Consider the following 12,208-nt stretch of genomic DNA (forward strand, 5'->3'; position numbering starts at 1 on the left):
TGCTCAGAAGCTAATTTGGAAGCCGGCGAAAGACGGAGCCCAAATTACTTTAAAAAACGTCCGCCAGAAATATCTATCAGCCAAATGATGTCTTTCCTCAGTGTCCATGGCGGCCTGGAGGGGGGAATAGTAATTAACGTCCTTCAGAATTTTGCAGCAGCAGGGTGAGCTAAAACTCTAAAAAACGGTCCTTTCCCATACGGATACCAGTGGATCCAATGTTAACCTATCGATTCCTTTCACATCCGTCCGTTCGAATGGATCTGCTCCACACGATATGCTGAACGGACCACAAGTTTCCTGCTGCAGCTATTTTTCCGGACTGCTAAACCCAGCGGAATGTAAACGGATTCTGAAGCCCTGCATTGTGGGAAATTAGAAAATTGAATGTTTCTTCACACTAGTGAAGAAACGGATCGTTCTAAGGGGCAAAATGCACTTTGGGATGGGGGTCTGGGGAGGATGTGGGGTAACAGAATGGAAGCAGCGGAAGGTAAAAGGAGTGAAAATTGATCCGTTCGACTGGTGCGATCCGTTTTCACGGACCCGTTTGCCACTAACGCAAGTGTGAACCGGGCCTTAGGCTGTACTGTATTCACCCATGATGGAAATAACTTTTTTATGTACTTGATGTTTGTTAACTTCTCTTGTAAATGTTTTTGTACTTTGGATATGTTTCAATAAAATGCTTTATTGCAAAAAAAAAAAAAAAAAGCCTGATAAGATCTGTGCTGTTATGTGCCGGTATGTTTAGTTTTATAAAGTCCCAGTTTTAACCAATGCTTGTCCTCCTCCTCTTTGGAGAAGAAAACATTGAGGACTACTCATGTCAGGGTTTCTTTATTTCTTCTTTCCTAAACAGAAAAGTAGGTTTAAAATATTTTAACAAATCCTTCATGTTGTAGCCATTCCTTGTAATTTGTAAATCTGTACATTAAAGTGGTTGTAATCTGCAGTGGTCTTTTCATGGTTGTTTATACATTGTTTGATGTACTTTCCTGCAGGCATACTCTCTGTGATATCAAACACTGGTCTGTACTCCACTGCTGAATCCACAATAGGGATGTACTGAGAAAAGACAGAGCTTAAAAGGGAGTTGCAACATTTAAAAATAAAAAAATTGCCAAAAAAATATGTAAACCTCTTTTTTTCTAAATTAGGTCCATCTATGTCCCCCAATTTTTATTTTCTTTTTACCTGGTCTTGGTGCCTTTTCCTAAGTTGCCAGTGGTATTGTGGGAAGTTTTTTTTTCTTAGCTACATTATGAAGCTTATCTAAGCATGCACGTCACAGAAAGCTTCTTATAGTAATTTAATTCCTCCTAACTTTTTGAATAGTTTACACAGTGATGTAAGCCTGTTGTCTAGGATGTTTGCTGTGGGAGGGACAGTAAGCTGTGGCATTAGGGAGGGAACACCAACACTGAGCTGGGGTGAAAGAAAGGAAAAGGGCAGAAGTGATGTCACTTTTAGCATCACAGAGAAACAGTAAAGATGGAAACCAGTAGAATTATTCTTTTTTTTTTTCTTCATATCACATTTCTCTTAAATCTGACAGTAAACATTAAAAACAATAGGATAGGTAAGTTAAATAAGTAATTTTTCATTAGATGTTTTTTTTTCCAGTTAATATGAAGTTTCAGCCCACTTTAAAGGTGCCCATATTGCTCAATTTGTCCTGCTAGATCAGGGGTGTCAAACTCAAATACAAAGCGGGCCGAAATTGTACACTGGGACCAAGTCGCGGGCTAACCTCAATGTCTAATGGACATCTTACTCCCTTATAAAGTTTCCCAGGTGTCTAATGGCCCCCCTCCAACCCCTACACAGTTCCCTGATGTTTTGTGGACCTCCCTCCATATACAGTTCCCTGGTGTCTAGAGGCCCCAGCCTCCCCTATAGAGTTCCCTGGTGTATAATGGCCCTCCCTCCCTCCCCTATACAGTTCCCTGGTGTCTAGTGCTTCCCCCCACCACCATATGGCTTCCATGGTGATCTAGGGCAAGTACGAGAGGATTCGCCGCTGGGAGACTTGGGCGCAGGATACAGCCGGTATGGCTTATCCTGCTGCTGCACAAGTCCCAGCAACGTTAATTACTATTCCCCAATTCCCCAATGCTGCAAATGATTCCTGAATTATTGATTTCTGGCTGAAATGGTCGATTGCAGTGGCGTACCATTAATTGGGCGCAGGGGGGAGTGGCGCACCGGGTGTCACATGCCAAAGGGGGTGTCAAAAAGGCCAGCCCAGCACATTAATTGTATCAGGATTGCCAAACTGTGCAATCCGCGGTGGCACTGGCTGATCCCCGTGTAGCTGAGCAGGAGAAATCAATAGAGCCTCCGCACCTCCTTTGTTTCTCCCTCCAATCAGTGACAGGCTTTGGTGCTGGCTCCTCTCTCCCTCCAATGAAAACAGAGAGGCAGCCGAGGGAGCCGCCCACACACATCTGACCAGGAAGCAGCATCAGCGTGCAGGGGAGTGAGAGAGCCTTGTGGTGTGTGAGTTGCTGTGCTGTATACTTCTCTGTAGATGGACTTTAGGGCAAAACTGAGGGGAGAGGAGTAGCAAGATCCCGGGGATTGAGAGTTCTGCAGCTTAGTGAGGCTCCTTGTTCTTCCCAGCTGGCATCACTGTGTGAGTTAAGTTAGAGTGACCAGACGTCCCGGATTCGGGGTCCGCTGTCCCAGGCTGCATGAGGTCCCGGGAAACGTCCCGCTTTCAGCAGCGGGACGTCCCGGCCTAGGGACTCTGGCCACTCTATCCTCATGAACTGGCAGCGGCGTCTATGGACGCCGTACCAGTTCATTGCCCGCAGCCCCGCTCCAGCCTCCTTCTTCCGGTGTCTGTTCCGACACCGGCAGGCGAGCAGGGCTGCGGCAAGATGGCTGCCGAAGCCCTGTACTGGAGACTATTTGTGTCTCCAGTACAGGGCTTCGGGCGCCATCTTGCCATAGCCCTGTCAGCGCAGGAGACAAGAGCAGGAGGAAGGTGGTCCCAGGAGCAGCGCGCCAGAGGCCGGAGACTTCTGCCAGATGAGTAAATGCTTTCTTTTCCAGGTGAAATGTTTGCCCGCATTGCATTTCTTTTCCAGGTGAAATGTTTGCCCGCATTGCGTTTCTTTTCCAGATGAAATGTTTGCCCACATTGCGTTTCTTATCCAGGTGAAATGTTTGCCCGCATTGCGTTTCTTTTCCAGGTGAAATGTTTACCCGCATTGCGTTTCTTTTCTGGTGAAATGTTTGCCCGCATTGCGTTTCTTTTCCAGGTGAAATGTTTGCCCGCATTGCGTTTCTTTTCTGGTGAAATGTTTGCCCGCATTGCGTTTCTTTTCTGGTGAAATGTTTGCCCGCAATGCATTTCTTTTCTGGTGAAATGTTTGCCTGCATTGTGTTTCTCTTCTGATGAAATGGTTGCCCGCATTGAGTTTTTTTCTGGTGAAATGTTTGCCTGCATTGCGTTTCTTTTCTGGTGAAATGTTTGCCCGCATTTTGTTTACTTTCTAGTGAAATGTTTGCCCGCATTGCATTTCTTTTCTGGGGAAATGTTTGCCTGCATTGCGTTTACTTTCTAGTGAAATGTTTGTCCGCATTGCGTTTCTTTTCTGGTGAAATGTTTACCCGCATTGCGTTTCTTTTCTGGGGAAATGTTTCCCGCATTGCGTTTCTTTTCTGGGGAAATGTTTGCCCGCATTGCGTTAATTTTCTGGTGAAATGTTTGCCCGCATTGCGTTTATTTTCTGGTGAAATGTTTGCCCGCATTGCGTTAATTTTCTGGTGAAATGTTTGCCCGTGTTGCAGTAATTTTCTGGTGAAATGTTTGCCCGCATTGCAGTAATTTTCTGGTGAAATGTTTTGCCCGCATTGCATTAATTTTCTGGTGAAATGTTTGCCCGCATTGCGTTTATTTTCTGGTGAAATGTTTGCCCGCATTGCGTTTATTTTCTGGTGAAATGTTTGCCCGCATTGCGTTTATTTTCTGGTGAAATGTTTGCCCGCATTGCGTTAATTTTCTGGTGAAATGTTTGCCCGTGTTGCAGTAATTTTCTGGTGAAATGTTTGCCCGCATTGCAGTAATTTTCTGGTGAAATGTTTTGCCCGCATTGCATTAATTTTCTGGTGAAATGTTTGCCCGCATTGCGTTTATTTTCTGGTGAAATGTTTGCCCGCATTGCGTTTATTTTCTGGTGAAATGTTTGCCCGCATTGCGTTAATTTTCTGGTGAAATGTTTGCCCGTGTTGCAGTAATTTTCTGGTGAAATGTTTGCCCGCATTGCAGTAATTTTCTGGTGAAATGTTTTGCCCGCATTGCATTAATTTTCTGGTGAAATTTTTGCCCGCATTGCGTTTATTTTGTACTGACATGTTGCCCGCATTGCGTTTATTTTGTACTGACATGTTTGCCCACATTGCTTTTATTTTGTACTGACATGTTTGCCCGCATTGCGTTTATTTTGTACTGACATGTTTGCCCGCATTGCGTTTATTTTGTACTGACATGTTGCCCGCATTGCGTTTATTTTGTACTGACATGTTTTCCCGCATTGCGTTTATTTTGTACTGACTTGTTGCCCGCATTGCATTTATTTTATACTGACATGTTGCCCGCATTGCGTTTATTTTGTACTGACATGTTTGCCCGCATTGCGTTTATTTTGTACTGACATGTTTGCCCGCATTGCGTTTATTTTGTACTGACATGTTTGCCCGCATTGCGTTTATTTTGTACTGACATGTTGCCCGCATTGCATTTATTTTATACTGACATGTTGCCCGCATTGCGTTTATTTTGTGCTGACATGTTGCCCATTGCGTTTATTTTCTGGTCTGGGTAACTGTTACTGCATTTATTATTTAATGGTCATAGATGGCGGTTTGCTGCTTTGTGGTTACGGTGTACTATTAGCATCACACAGATTCTGTCATGGCCATGCCCATTTTTTGCCCCCCCCCCCTGGTCTTCATCGCTGCACGCTCCTCAGTCCTCCCCACTTTTCGCCGCCCCCCCCTGTCCCAGGTTGGACCCACAAAAATCTGGTCACTCTAGTTAAGTCCTGTTACAACCAGCTGGGGGGAGAGATCTAGCAGGAGAGATGATTTTCCTCAGGGTACTGCAGGTTGTATTTCACTTTCAAGTGCCCTCCAGGACAGCTTGTCTATGTGAGAGTGAGACAAGCATTATTATCAGCTTACTTCTGTGTGAAGGGTGGGGGATGCTGATAGATTAGGATGCAGGCAGGAAACATGCATGGAAAGAGGTCTCTCTGACCCCCTCTGTGTTACTAATCACTCAGGTCTCCTCCTGCCACTTGTTTTTCTATGGCTTAACCCTTTAGTGGCAAATACTTATACACCTCTGGAAACATGGGCCAGCAAGTCCTGTCAGAGCATGATGAGACTTGTAGTATCCAGGAGTACAGGTAATATTTATAACCTTATGAGATGCATCTCCTCTGGATGATCTGACAGAACATGCTGAGCCTCAGACTGTGAATCCAGTGTAAATTGTTTATAAACTAAACAAATGATTAAGCATCCCCCACTGAACTATTTGCACGCTGGCAGTGATTGTGAGCACCTCTGAGGATAGTGACATGACTGTAAAGCACTGTGCAAGATGACAGCACTATTTAAATACTAAATAATACGATACAAATAATGGAGCCAGTTCAGACCCACCCACAGCTCTCCTTAAAAGTACACTGCTGACTCTGCCTCCAGTCACACTAAAATTTGGGATGTCCTTATTTTTTGGGCTTTTTGTCTGTGAAAAATTAGAAATTAGGTTGGCAGCCCTGCAATATATACCTTTCTGGCTGGAGACTGGACTGCCGATAGAAATCAATAAATGATGGAGCTGCTGCTTGAGGCTAAGCTACAGCCTTCCGCAGCAAGCACAGTATTTGCTCCACTTCCACCTGCATCATTGGCATTTCTCAGACCCCCGCCTCCATCACATCGGTTCATGACACCAGCCTTTTCCTGTATTGCAATGCTGGGAGCCGCCGCTGGACGCAGTGAGTGGGGGAGTGGCTACCCGGCCTGGCCACCTGGGACAGTGTAGAATAGCGGCAGCAACAGTGGTACTCAGTGGCGGTAACGACACACACACACACTCACTCTCACTCTCTCTCTCTCTCTGCCTCATGTGTGAGCACTGTCACTCACGGCAAGCAACGGAATCTGCGTGCTGCTGCCTGCGTGACTGCGCCACCAAGTACCACCATTCTGCCGTTATTCCACCATTTCCCTCACAACCAGCCACTATTCCACCATTTCCCTCAATGCAGTACCGGGTGTCAAATACCCTAGGTACGCCACTGGTCGATTGTGCCTGATTGAAGATTTTGCTCCATCAATGGTGGGTCAGGAGCGTGTTGCTAGCAGCGTTCAATTTGGGGCTGCCCAACAAAGCAGTGGTGCTACACTTACCTGTCAGCCCCATGTCTTCTCTTCACTGCCGGATCTTCTTCGTTTTCCTATTGGAGAGCTGTGCATCACTTGACTAAGTAGTAGCAGTAGGGTATTGTACCGTGTTAGCCATCAGTAAAAGCAAGAAGTTTTAAATCAGGATGATACCATTTATTGGCTAACTACAAATTAATAAGAATAAACAAGCTTTCGGCCTTGCAGCCTTCCTCAGGTTTACATCCTGTTAGTTTGCAAGCTGGTGGTACAGACAGCTTATATACATGCAACATCAAAAGGGAAAACATATATTTTTTTCAAGCATAAATACATCATTAAGATGCCTTAATACAAACAGACCATCTAAATGGGGTAAGATAAGGATCCTTGTTTACTTTATTGCTCACAGACCTGGTATTAGGATTGACCCAGAGGTATCGTAAATTCTTAGTTCACAAGTTCAGCTAGGGTGGCTGAGACAGTTCATATATCATCAATCTCATACCAATATAGAAAGTTGTTATAGAAAGATGTTTTCCAGCCACCCTGAGATGTTCTCGGTAAGAGTTCCGCTCCCTGAGATTATGGGCCTGCCTGGGTTTCCCTCTTTGTGGATCTTGGGAAGCATGTAAAATCAGGCTGTTCTAGGCTGCACAGGCACACTATTATTGATACCAAATCTGGACTCCCAGTTGCTACACACTTTCGGTCCAACGGACACAGCATGGATGATCTTCGTGTCACTGCCCTGAAGGGCGGCTTCAAAACGTCAAATGATCGATTAATAGCAGAAACAAAATTTATAAATTGTTTCAAAGCTGTGCAGAAGGGTCTGAATAAGGACAACAACTTTCTATATTGGTATGAGATTGATGATATATGAACTGTCTCAGCCACCCTAGCTGAACTTGTGAACTAAGAATTTACGATACCTCTGGGTCAATCCTAATACCAGGTCTGTGAGCAATAAAGTAAACAAGGATCCTTATCTTACCCCATTTAGATGGTCTGTTTGTATTAAGGCATCTTAATGATGTATTTATGCTTGAAAAAAATATATGTTTTCCCTTTTGATGTTGCATGTATATAAGCTGTCTGTACCACCAGCTTGCAAACTAACAGGATGTAAACCTGAGGAAGGCTGCAAGGCCGAAAGCTTGTTTATTCTTATTCATTTGTAGTTAGCCAATAAATGGTATCATCCTGATTTAAAACTTCTCACTTGACTAAACAACTGAGGCCAAATAAGAGAGGCCTCTAGAGGTTATGCAAGGAATGTGCCACTAGACTAGTGCTTGATCTCTAGTGTGTAGTCACTCACACAGCTCCCTGAGAGTGAAGAGACAGGCGTTGAGAGAAGACAGACAGAGACAAAGAGAATTAGGTGGACAGGTAGGAGTCATTACGCTGCCCCGTACAGTAGCTGCCCTTACACTCTGCACAGTATGGGGGGGGGGGGGGGGGGGGGGGGGGGTAGGGAAATAGATTTTGAAATAGAAATAGATTTTGTGCTGACATTTATTAACCACCCTGGCGTTCTGATTAAATCGCCAGGGTGGCTGCGGGAGGGTTTTTTTTAAATAAAAAAAAAACTATTTCATGCAGCCAACTGAAAGTTGGCTGCATGAAAGCCCACTAGAGGGCGCTCCGGAGGCGATCTTCCGATCGCCTCCGGCGCCCAGAATAAACAAGGAAGGCCGCAATGAGCGGCCTTCCTTGTTTTGCTTATATCGTCGCCATAGCGACGAGCGGAGTGACGTCATCGACGTCAGCCGACGTCCTGACGTCAGCCGCCTCCGATCCAGCCCTTAGCGCTGGCCGGAACTTTTTGTTCCGGCTACGCTGGGCTCAGGCGGCTAGGGGGGCCCTCTTTCGCCGCTGCTCGCGGCGAATCGCCGCAGAGCGGCGGCGATCAGGCAGCACACGCGGCTGGCAAAGTGCCGGCTGCGTGTGCTGCTTTTTATTTCGTTAAAATCGGCCCAGCAGGGCCTGAGCGGCAGCCGCTGGCGGTGTTGGACGAGCTGAGCTCGTCCAGACCGCTCAGCTGGTTAAGAATCTGATCTATCTGATTGGCACATTGACCAGTGCATGGCCACCTTTAGAGCTTGTGCAGGTATGAATTGGGGTCAACCAGGTAATGAGGTACAAAAAATTTGGACTCCAAATTTAAGGACATAATGTACAATCATAATTAGTGATGGTCATGTCTAGGAGAAGTCATGGAGAAGCATGTGATTTTTTTGATCAGCTGAGAGATTTGCGAGGCTTTGATTTTGTAACGATCAGTGTAACACAGAGAGGATCTGATTACCGGTGATCTGCAGTATCACCGAGAATGCAGATATATACCAGATTATTGATGATCTGCAGTATCACCGATAATCAGATATATCTCTAACCTCTGGACACCTGAGTGATAAGAGTGTTTTGGTACAACAGTAATACTTTGAGGATCGCACCTGGAAGACAGGTGCAAGAGCAGATAGGAATTCTGCTCGGCAACTGGTTCCTTCCGTAGTCTGGACTCTCCACGGGGAGGAGTCAGACTGACAGTGGGAAGGACAGAGCGTGAGTGACACCAATGGAGAAGTGTCACTGACAGATCTGCGAACTATCTCCTAACAGGAGAGATAGTTCTCGAGGTCGGACAAGCCAGGTCGTAAACACACGGACAGATAAGGTACAGAGACAGGAGGCAGGTGCAGAATCCAGAGACTAGCCGAGATTTGGCAACAGATTATCAGAATGATAAAGGTACAAAATCAGAGATCAAAAGAATGGTCAGGAAAGCAGAAGGTCATAACAAATAATCAACAATGCCTAAGCTAAGGTGTGAGTTCCTTGGCCGTCAACACCTTGGAAACTGATCTAGAATATAATACAGATAATAACAGACTTCCTAGACTAAGGTGTGAGATCCTTGGCCATCGACACCTTGGAAACTGTCTAATAACACAGATACTGACAAGGTCTGAGTGCTACCACGTAGTGATCGCAACGCCAGACACCAGAGAAATGACCAGCATCCAGTATATATACACCAGCGCTCACTAGCGCCTCCCCTAAGTGCCGGACCAATGGAAGTTGCTGAAATTGTCAGCTGACCGGCTTGGTCAGCTGACTCCCTTCTGACTGTCATAAAGGCCCCGCCTCTCTGCGCGCGCGTGTCCTCCTGAGCCGGTGTGGACTATCAGTCCCAGCCACACCAGACATGTGTTGTAATGTGTCAGCCTGTTCGAGCGCGGGGGCAGCCGCACCGCCAACCGAGCATGCGGAGGTTTCCCCGCGCTCAGCCACTGTGTCAGTAGTAGGCCTATGCATACCGACCGCCGCGTCGGACGCGGACTCCGCCGCCCTGACCGCTAGGCATGCGGCGGTTTCTCCGCGTTCCGTCCCGCTAGTGGATGTGTGCCTAAACACTCCAGATGCCATGCTAGACGCGGAATCAGCCGCCTCACTCTGAGTATTTGCGGCGGCTCTTCCGCGGTTTCTCACAGATTTGCTGTGATCACATCCTGCTTTAGCATATGATCATGGCTAGCATATCAGCGACTTACATATGGTATCATCTAACCAAACTGATCACATGCTTCTCCATGAGTTCTCCCATACATGACCATCACTAATTATGATTATGTTCTTAAATTTGGTTCACAATTCTGTGTACCTCATTACCTGGTTGACCCTGATTTACACCTGCACAAGCTCTAAAGGTGGCCATACATTGGTCATAATCTTCAGGATTTCTTTCATAATGGGGTTTATGTAACCTCTTCCTGTTCAGTAAACCTGCACCTATTTAGTAGGAGACCTTGGGCAAATCTCCCTTACACTGATACAGCCTATGGATCGCGTCGTAGTGGCTGCAGCTCTGGAGAATTGAGTCTGTCAGGAGAAAAGAGCGATATAAATGTTTATCTTGTGTATGGTAAAGAACAATTTCACTTTGTAGTGTGTATTTTTAATATAATAATATACGGAGATTCAGAGGTGCCAAAAGAGTAAAATTATCTAAAATGTTTAAAAGTATTGGGAAGAGGTGCCAAGCACGTATTGGACCCCACGCTGTGAGATACTCCAGTTGTTCATCGCCTGATGAAGCGGGATGTTGCCCGTGAAACGCGTTGCATTTTTAATAAGAGTATGTGAATAAATTATTGTTTCTTCAATCAACAGCATTGTGTCTGTTTTGGGTGCTGCCGGGCCACCACCGCCAACTGAATACTTTTAAACATTTTAGATAATTTTACTCTTTTGGCGCCTCTGCATCTCCGTATATCAAGTCATCCACCCTTGGTGGAAGGGTGAAAAAACCCTTTTTTCCTTCTACAGAGAGCGACATCTTAGCCCTGAGTGGGGACAGGCCTAATCTCCCCACCTGCGTATTCAGAGTGGTTGCCTAAAGGGCAGCCCAGGTTTGTAAGTATTATACTTGCGTTTTACTATTACTTCACTTTCCAAAAAAAACCCATTGTGCATGATGCGTAGGGTAGCTCAATGGCTTAGTGGATAGTGTGGGTGGCTTGCAGCGCTGGGTCCCCGGTTCAAATCCCAGCCAGGGCACTATCTGCACAATGTTTGTATGTTCTCCCTGTGTCTGTGTGGGTTTCCTCTGGGTGCTCCAGTTTCCTTAAACATCCCAAAAATATACAGAGAAGTTAATTGTCTTCACCCTAAAATTGGCCCTAGACTACAATAGACATATAGGAGGGATTCGATTGTGAGCTCCTCCTAGGAACAGTTAAGTGACATGTCTATTTACTCTGTAAAAGCAAAGATGTCGGTGCTATATAAAAAAAAAAAATAATAATAGCTATTTTAGGGTTTGTAAAAGCACAATCCTGATTTTTGGCATATGTTTATAATGCTTGGTTCGGACCAGGTCTGCCGCTCTGCTGACAAACAGAAGTGTACTAACACTAATCCTTTCTTATGGGCTTTTTCACACAACTTTTGCATGCCTATTGCAATGTTTTCCATTGTGGTCAGCAACAGAAAAACCCAAACAGTACGACTTGTATTTACAGTGGTCAGCATTGTCATTGATGACTAGCACACCTCTGTTACTGAGTGGCTGGGGCCCCTGCAATGCAGCCGGAAGCAGTACAGTATTCCTCACAGTACAGATGCAGTACAGCTATGGGATAGCGTTGATTGGCTTCCCCTAAAATTGGCCTTAGATTATGATAGGCGCATATGACTAGTATTATTATTACGGTAAGGATTAGATTGTGAGCCCCTCTGAGAGACAGCTAGTGGCAAGACTATATACTGTGTAAAGTGCTGCGGAAAATGTCAAACCCACTATCTGATTTATATTACTGTTTAAATTGAAGTCCACTTTAAGGCACTGAAAGATTCATTGATCAAGGAATTAAAATGATGGCAGGAGGTTATCGCATCGGCAGGAAATACCAGTATGCTAAAATTATAAGCAAGATACAGAGAAGATTAGCATGGCCCCTTAACAAGGATGACACTCAACTCCGTGTAGCGTTCCCTATTTTTTTTATAAGAGAAACCCTATTCCTGTCCAGGAAGGTGGTAGTTCTAAAATGGTTTGTTTTGACAGCCCCAAGATTTCTCATTTGTTTACCCTAATTAATGAGGTCCAGGCCGAGGCAAGAGAGGCTCCAGCCTCAGGGCGCAGTGTAGGAGGGGGCGCCAAATATGCTCAGCTAACAGTCTCCTATTGTGTTTGAAGCAGAGAGAAATAAGAAAAGGGGACACATGGCAGTAACTGCAAGCCAGATAACTAGAGATTAAGGGGTTGGGGGCCCTGGGGCGCCTCTTAGTCTAG

At 45.5% G+C, this 12,208-nt stretch overlaps 1 non-coding gene across 1 annotated transcript; it reads left to right on the forward strand.

Moving 5' to 3' along the window:
• Positions 1–11,810: 11,810 nt before the first annotated feature.
• On the forward strand, positions 11,811–11,916 carry LOC137533729 (U6 spliceosomal RNA). The gene has a single exon (XR_011024195.1). It is a non-coding gene; the product is annotated as a U6 spliceosomal RNA (small nuclear RNA).
• The last annotated feature ends 292 nt before the right edge of the window (positions 11,917–12,208 follow it).

Source organism: Hyperolius riggenbachi, chromosome 9 (genome assembly GCF_040937935.1).
Source record: "Hyperolius riggenbachi isolate aHypRig1 chromosome 9, aHypRig1.pri, whole genome shotgun sequence".
NCBI classification, from domain to species: domain Eukaryota; kingdom Metazoa; phylum Chordata; class Amphibia; order Anura; family Hyperoliidae; genus Hyperolius; species Hyperolius riggenbachi.